Here is an 8,790-nt window from a genome sequence, read left to right as displayed (position 1 = left end):
TTTTCTATTTTTCTTCTAAACTAGATGTTTAGTACTGGACACATTCCATCCATATCCATATAATGTACAAACTTGAGATTTATACTTTTAATCATAAGATGAAGCTCTGCCAAACCTACTGGGTGATAAGTAAGTATGGACACAATTAATTTAGTTTAAATCTCATCCCCAAATACTTTTGGATTAATCTTAGGTCATATAACTATTGGGATTTTTTTTGTAAGATCAGTTACTTATCATTATGGATATATAATTTCTTTCTTATACATTTTTTCTTTGTTTATTTTGTTCTTCTGAGGTAGGGTCTTATTCTAGCCCAGGCTGACCTGGAATTCATTATGTAGTCTCAGGGTGGTTTTGAACTCATGGCCACCCTCCTACCTCTGCTTCCTGAGTGCTAGGATTAAAGACATGAGCCACCATGCTCAACTCATATTTTTTTTCTTTTTTATTTATAATTGTTACCGGAAACTTTAATATATGATATGCAAGTTGGTCTTACTCACAATGGACTTATGTCCCCTTCCCTCTGTCCGCATTCCACTGAGAGCCCTCCTCAGCGGAGTTATCAGTAATCACTGTTGAATTCATAGTGCAATAATCAGTCTCTGTGGGGAGGGAGGGGAGAGAATGATTTCTCCAGATATACCTTCCCAAACTATGGTTCTTACATTCTATTTTCCCCCTTTTTCACAATGTTTCCTCAGCCTTGGGGGGTGTTTTATAAATCTCCCTTAGTGTTGAGCTATCCACAACCTCTGATTTTTTGCTTTGATGAGTTTTGAGTTTCCTCAGTGTCTATCACCACCTCCCAAGAGAAGATTCTTTGGCTAGCAATGAAAGAAGCGCTCATATCCGATCTTCCTCTTCCACTGCTCTGTTTCTTGGGTCCTGGTGGGTGTTAAGCATTCAGCTTTCTCTTCTTGTCATCCTGATGGGTCTTACGTCTTTCTGGAACATTCATGACATCAATGGTATAACTTGGAGATTGTTCAGAGATTGCTGTTTCTTTACATAGTACTATTATAATAATTTTTGTATTGAGAGACCACCATGCCAGTAAGTAGCTCAATAAAGACCAACATTTATGCTGTTTATACTTAGTAGAGTATAAAGATGCAAAATTATATCCTACCAAATCTATTTTAAAGTTGTCTTATATAAAATCAACCATTAGAGATTCTTTAGTATTATAATTTATTCTCTCTCAAAAAGTTAAACAGATAGTCTAACTGACTTAATAATATATCAAAATATTGAATTAATGATTGTGAAATCTTGACAGCCACAAGTTATTGGGTTTAAACAAAAGATAAAATAAATATAATTTTTATAATGTGGCTATGTAACTGAACTTATGTCAAATCTAGAAATTAAAGAACATCCAATATTAATAATGATTTTCAAATAATCTGAAATTAAAGTTCATATTTCATAATGAACAGTTGAATGTATTAGGGAAAAATAAGAGAAAGATGTAGGAAAATGTCAAAGATCTTTATTTGACTATTCAAGATATGCTCAACATAAAGATTTCCAGCACAAAAATTTTAAATTATATGTTACAAGCTACTAGAGAATAATGATACATCTCCACCCAAAATCCTTAGAGGAGAAAAGGCAAAAGCAGTGAGATGTATTGAATAAAATAAAAATATTGGAACAAACTATAAAAAATTAGCTATAGGGCTGGAGAGATGGCTTAGTGGTTAAGCGCTTGCCTGTGAAGCCTAAGGACCCCAGTTCGAGGATCGATCCCCCAGAACCCACGTTTGCCAGATGCACAAAGGGGCACACATGTCTGGAGTTTGTTTGCACTGGCTGGAAGTCCTGGCGTGCCCATTCTCTCTCTCTCTTTCTCCCACTCTTTCTCCCTCTGTCTGTCGCTCTCAAATAAATAAACAACAACAAAAAATTTTTAAAAAATTAACTATAGCTTGGGAGATGTCTCTGAGAGTAAAGGCACTTGCTGTCAGGCATGGTGGTGCATACATTTAATCCCAGAACTTGAGAGGCAGATGTAGAAGGATTGCCATGAGTTCAAGGCCACTCTGGGACTACATAGTGAATTCCAGGTCAGCCTGGGCTAGAGCAAGACCCTACCTCAAAAAACCAAACACACACACACACACAGACACACACACACACAGACACACACACACACACACACACACAGAGAGAGAGAGAGAGAGAGAGAGAGAGAGAGAGAGAGAGAGTTGGAGATGTAAAAGTATAAAAGTAAAAATACAAAACTTTACATACACAGGAACAGAGCAACACAGTATCTCAGTAAGGTTAAGGGAACTCAGAGAGAGCAGAGTGAGATCAAAGTGAACTTTCATAAAGTCACCCAAACTGGAAAAACAATATCAACAGGACAAGGAAAGTCAAAAATGCTTTCAAGTCATGGAGGAAAGAAAAGAGCAAATGCCATGTTTGAGAAGAAGATAGAATAAAAGTACTTGATATAAGGACTGGGGAAATTACAGCTCTGCCAAGTGCATAATGGAGGAAGCTGACTCAGCTGATTCCTGCATGCAGTGCCCTATTTGTCAGATCCATGGGTCTGTATGGAAATGTGAGCCCACAGATATGCACCAGGAAAGACTGACATAAGGCCTAAGATCCCAACAGAATTGTACAAGGAAGGCGAGTTAATACAGGCTGTTTCCTCATACAGATGGTAATCCACTGTGTTGAGACAAACCTGGACAAGAAGACTAGCAACCTTCAAAGTGAAATATTTGAAATCATAATAAGCTACATATTTGGGAAAGAACACATTTTCATTCATTTTGAGTGCAAAATATAGTTACATAAGGGGGTTTGGCTAGTAGCTGTAATACAATTAATTTGGAGGCAAGAGAACAGTTTTAAAATATAAAGTACATGGTGCAATCTTTTTTGATAATGCCATGAAAATGAGCAGAATTCATTTACTAAAAGCAAATGACCCAAAGTTCATATGGGTAAAGACACAATTCCTTGTCATGATACTACTTCAGAGAAGAGACAAGAGAACACACATACTAATGCTACAGTAGAAAATGCAGACACTCTTTGAGGAGTAGTGAAAGGGCAGAAAGTAGTCAGCTTTTAAAATAGCCAGTAGTAGCTCGGACTGTCCAAAACATTCCGTTTTCTCAAAGTGTCAAAACAAAGAGATAGAGGTGAGAATTAGATCCCTTATTTGCAAATGAATTTAATTATGTGCAAAATACAAAATAGAAAGATGAAAGAAAAGATTTTTCTTTCAAAAATAAGAAGTTGGCTGTTTGCCCATCGCAGAAGATTAGAAAAAGAAACTAGAAGAAAATAACAACAACAGTTTGATACTCAGGCACTGTCAATAAGAAGAAAAGAACTGTAGGAAGTGATGATGAAAGCTTTTAATCCCAGAACATAGAAGGCAAAGGCAAGAGGATACAACAAGCTAAAAGCCAGCTTGGTCTTCATAATGAATTTCAGGCTAGAAGGGCTTGTAGAAAGCTCCTGTCTCCAGACTGGAAAGATTGCTCAGTAGTTAACAGTACTTTCTTGCAAAGCCTGATGGTGGGGTTGTCTTCCCCAGTAACGATGTAAAGCCAGATGCACAAAGTGGCACATTCATCTGGAGTCCATTTGTAGCAGTGAGAATCACTGTCATGCCCATATTTTCTCTCTCTCTCTCCCCACTTTCCTTGTATATATATATATTTTAAAGAAACATCCTGCCTTAAAAGAAAAAAAAAAGTTGTGGGCCAAACAAGTATCAGTAATGATTCACATGGTATGGAAGATGAATCCATAGGTGATGTGGAGGTCTACAGGCTAGAGTTTGAAGGTGGGTGGGCCTGGATGAATAATGAAAAGAGGAGTTAAGCCCCCTTCCCCTCAAGCATGAAGCAGGCACAGATAGCTGAGCCTGACTTGCATAGTCATCTCCTCTGGCAGCTTAGCATCCTCTTTTTTCTTTTTCCCCAGCAGCAATACTGAGAAGCTCAGAAACCAGAATAGAAGGAAATGAGGAAGAGTTGCCAACATGCTGGTGGGACTGCCCCACAGGAGGAGGATTTCAGGAGGCTCTGCCAGAGCTCCTCTGTGCAGGCCACTTCATTAGCGTGGTTGGATCAGCTCACGGGTACTGATGGTTCCTTCCCTCCTGGCTCAGTACCCCAAGTAGGGAAACAATTATCCCGTCCTCAGAAGTCATCTGAACAGGCACCTGGTTCCTTGGAGTGAAGGCTCGGAAGCAGTCCCCACAATTGCAACGCCTCTGCAATCCCATTAGAGATCCTCCCCTGCTTGCCTGGTTTGGCACTAGCTTGGCACTGGCTCTCTGACCCAGGAAGCTCGTCTCCTCCAGGATCTGGCTGCCCAAGTCCCATTATCCTTCACATTGTCATTCCCCAAGGAAGCCAGGATGGATTTCTTCTTCACTGCCCTGTCACAACTGTATGCACATCTGTGGACAAAATTAACAGAATGATGCGATTTTCCCTGATCAGTAAGAAACATATACTCAATCACTATTAAGTCATCAATACAGCAAAGCACATCGTAAAAAATATTGAACATATGAATGAATGAATGTATGGAAATCCCTCAGGCAGTGGCTCTCAAATTGCGGTCGCTTAGCCTCCAATATATGCACCAACTTGTTATAAATGCAAATTTATATCTCCATACTGCCCAAGACCTACTGAATGAACTCAGGGGTATAAAAGTAGCCATCTACACTTTAACAAACCTTTGAGATTATTATTTTCAGGGGAAGAGGTAAACACAGACCCCCACTACCACAAAAATGCAGTCAAGTCCTATATTTGGGGAAATCACAGGGGTTAACACACCTGGAGTTCAATGGGTGAACATCACCCTGGGAAAACTTCCCTGCTAGGTAAGGACCCAGAGGATTTTAATATTTGTAACTGAAAAAAAAAAAAAAGTCTCTAGGGCTGGAGAGATGGCTGAGAGGTTATGGCACTTGCCTGTGAAGCCTAAGATCCCATGTCTGGTTCTCACGTAAGCGATCGCACAACATGACATGAGCACACAAGGTCGCACGTACACACTAGATAGCACAAGCGTCTGGAGTCTGATTACAGGGGCTGGAGGCCCGGCACACCAATGCTCTCTCTCTCCCTCTTTCTCTCTCGCTCTCTTGCATTAAAAAGGCCAGTCTATTGGGCTTACCTTAAAACACACACACACACACACACACACACACACACACACACACACAGAGCAGTATGGAACAGTCTCAAATCAGTTTCTGACTTGTGCCAGAGGACACAGACTCAATGATGTACAGGAACAATGAAAGTTAAGGGGCACGTGCAAAGCGACATCTGCTGAGGACTGTGGTAAAATAGAGAACAGGTGCCTAAATGGTGGCCCTCTAGTCTGCACTCTTTCAGGCCACAGCTCAGTTCTTTCAGTGTCCTGGGAGATTCTGAGTGTTTGCATCTTAATGTGACACTTACCAATTGTCAACTGTGTAGAGGCTGCAAGCAATATATTGCCCAATCAACTGTGGAACTGTGGGTTGTGCTGCCTTTTGGGGCTCATACAATGAACCATAGATACTTTGAGTTTGTTGTTGGGGACTCTACGCAAGGACCAAAATAATAGATGTGACAGATAGATCCTATGCCTATTTTGTATTTTTTTCCTGGTCCTGGTCAGGAGACCAGAGGAAGGAAATATTTGGTTTTATTGGCTAAGTCAGTTTTATCTCAGCTTAGCAGCAGATTTGATATAAAAACCTAATCAATACTGTTCTTGCCCTAAGAATGCACAAGGGGATTGGATATAGAAATTTTACAGAAGAAAGAATGTAATACACATACAAAAAAATGATGGGTTTTCACTGTGACTATCATTCCAACCCTAAATTATGCTGGGAGAGATGGAGATGAATACTTTGAAGAGTTCATTGTGTTTTGCCTAGTTTCATTTTCAGACAGTTTTTTTTTCCCTTTACTGGTTATATAATTGCTCAGAACTTTATGGAAATAGCTAGATATATAAAAACAATAGCCAATCATCCAAAAACAAATGTTTTACTCCAAGGGATTTTATTCCCTGCCCCCGAGTCTGAAACCCACCACAGCATCCATGTGCTTCATGTCACACTTCGAGGTGACAAATGAAGAAGGTGATGGAGAAGAGCCCTGCCTGAGCCTTGAAGCACAGGTCATGGAGTCCAGGATGGAGCTTGTTTCAGAGAAATGGCTTCAATTTCTTAAGAGGCTTTGTAATGATAGCTTGTATCTCCACACCAACTGGTAAAAGGAAAGCAAAAGCTCAGAGGAATTCTAGTAAAACTCCACACATAAAAACAATAATGAGACAGCGAAATTACCCATTGAAGGAATAGAAAAGCAAAATCGACAGGTTTTTATTCAAAGGAATGTTCTTGTCTCCCAAGTAAACAAAGACTAGTCAGCTAATAAAATGGTGTGGGGGTGGGGAGAATGCCTGCTCTCCTGGGAACTGTTTGGTGAAGAACACTTGGCAGTGAGTAGCTATAGAAACTTTAGGTATAATGAGTTGTACACTGTTATGAAACTACACCACGGTGAGGCGATGTTACATGGTGTAGTTACTCTACATGCCAAAACTGTATGTCATGGAGACACTATACAGCATGATCAGAATGTATGCCATGGAGGGGGGCCGTATCCCATGGTGAGTCTCTACCCCACAATGACTGTATACACTGGTAAGGCTGTCTGCCATGGACATAGAGAAAGTCAAAAGACTCCAAGGAAAGAAGTGTGACCTGATCACTGTGAGCACAGCCAATAACTAGGTTCTTCAGACGCCAAAGTCTTAGGAACTCCACTCAAGAAAGGTCATACACTTTCTAGTGCTCTGCCAAAACACTGAGGAGTAGAGCTGGTATTGAGATCCTATTCTTAATTGGTGCCAGAATGTTCCTGCCAAATAATAACGTTCCTTTTGAAAATTTTTATTTTTCAAAAATAACTTTTGAGATTATAAAAATTGCATACATAATAGTGAAGCATATACAGAAATAACATAGAAAGTCACAAAGAAAGGATGGAGAGATGGTTTAGTGATTAAGTGCTTGCCTGTGAAGCCTAAGAACCCCGGTTCGAGGCTCAATAACCTAAGACCCACGTAAGCCAATCGCACAAGGGGGCGCATGCATCGGGAGTATGTTTGCAGTGGCTAGAGGCCCTGGCAAGCCCATTTTCTATCAGCCTCTCTCTCTGTTTGCCCATTGCTCTCAAATAAATAAATTAATTAAATGAAAAAAGAATTTTAAAAAAGAAAATCACAAGGAAGAAAACTAATGCCTCCTACAGTACTTAGATAAGACAATTTAATATTTTATATACATCATGTAGTCTTCACATAGCTATATTATGTAGGTATATAGATATAGTTAACACAGGCATGGCTATTGATGCTGGGATCTAAATATAACACTTATGTTTATAACTGGCTTTATCACTTAATATGCTTTCTACATATTAAACATAATATGACCTATATTTTAAACATTTTTTAAAATTTTTTTGTTTATTTTTATTTATTTATTTGAGAGCAACAGACAGAGAAAGAGGCAAGATAGAGATTGAAAGAGAGGGCACGTCAGGGCCTCTAGCAACTGCAAATGAACTCCAGACGCGTGAGCCCCCTTGTGCATCTGGCTAACATGGGTCCTGGGGAACCGAGCCTCGAACCGGGGTCCTTAGGCTTCACAGGCAAGCACTTAACTGCTAAGCCATCTCTCCAGCTCTATTTTAAACATTTTTAACATATTTAGCATTATTATTTAATCTGACTTTAATGTTTGTTTTTTACATATTTTGAGTGGGGAATAACTTAAGCAGCCACCTATGTTTATGCATGCGTGTGTGTGCACAAGTATGTTTATGTGCGTGAAGGTACGTGTGTGCTCATGCAAGCTGAGGCCAGAGAGAACCTCAGGTGTCATCTTCAGGAATGCCATCCATCTCTTTTTGACAAAGGGTCCGTAATTGGCCTGGATTTCACCAACTAGGATAGACTGACTGCCCAGAGAGCCCCAGGCAATCGTCCTATCTCTGTCCTCAGTGCTGGAATTTGAGGCAGGAAAATGGATGGATCTGGAAAGTGTTATACTTAGTGAGGTAACCCAGGCCCAGAAAGCCAAATGTTGCATGTTCTCTCTCATATACAGATCCTAGCTACAAATGGATTTCTATGTGAGTAGGAATGAAACTCAGTAGCAGATGCCAGTAAGATAGAAAGGAGATATGAAGGAAATAGAAAGGGGGTGTTGTAATGTCTGCTGGTATCTGGCTAAATGTCTCTACTATGCTCACCAAACTGCCCAGTAAGCATATCTCTTAATGTTCATGCATACATACATACATATATATGTATACACACACATATATATGTATGTATGTATGTATGTATGTATATGTATGTATATATATATTTTTTTTGTTGTTGTTTGTTTGTTTGTTTGTTTTTCAAGGTAGGGTCTCACTCTAGCCTAGGCTGACCTGGAACTCACTATGTATTCTCAGGTTGGCCTCGAACTCACAGTGCTCCTCCTACCTCTACTTCCTGAGTGCTGGGATTAAAGGTGTGCTCCACCACACCCAGCAATTCATACCCATATATTAATGCTACTCTCACTTTTGGTTAGAGAAGCTTCTCTTTTCAGAGGCAGTGACCTTGGGATGACTCGGAAGGCACAATGGTGCTGAGAAGAATTGACAGAGGAGTGTCCAGCACTGAAATATCTCTATCACACCTTCCAAGGCTCAGGGTCTATCGCAGAAG

At 40.0% G+C, this 8,790-nt stretch overlaps 1 pseudogene; it reads right to left on the bottom strand.

The window, feature by feature from the left end:
- Positions 1 to 4,747: 4,747 nt before the first annotated feature.
- Positions 4,748 to 4,887, bottom strand: LOC123460564 (annotated as a pseudogene).
- Between the last annotated feature and the right edge of the window lie 3,903 nt (positions 4,888 to 8,790).

This window comes from Jaculus jaculus, chromosome 4 (assembly GCF_020740685.1).
Source record: "Jaculus jaculus isolate mJacJac1 chromosome 4, mJacJac1.mat.Y.cur, whole genome shotgun sequence".
NCBI classification, from domain to species: Eukaryota; Metazoa; Chordata; class Mammalia; order Rodentia; family Dipodidae; genus Jaculus; species Jaculus jaculus.
Note: the sequence above shows the minus strand (reverse complement) of the source record. Positions and strands in the feature narration are given on the sequence as shown.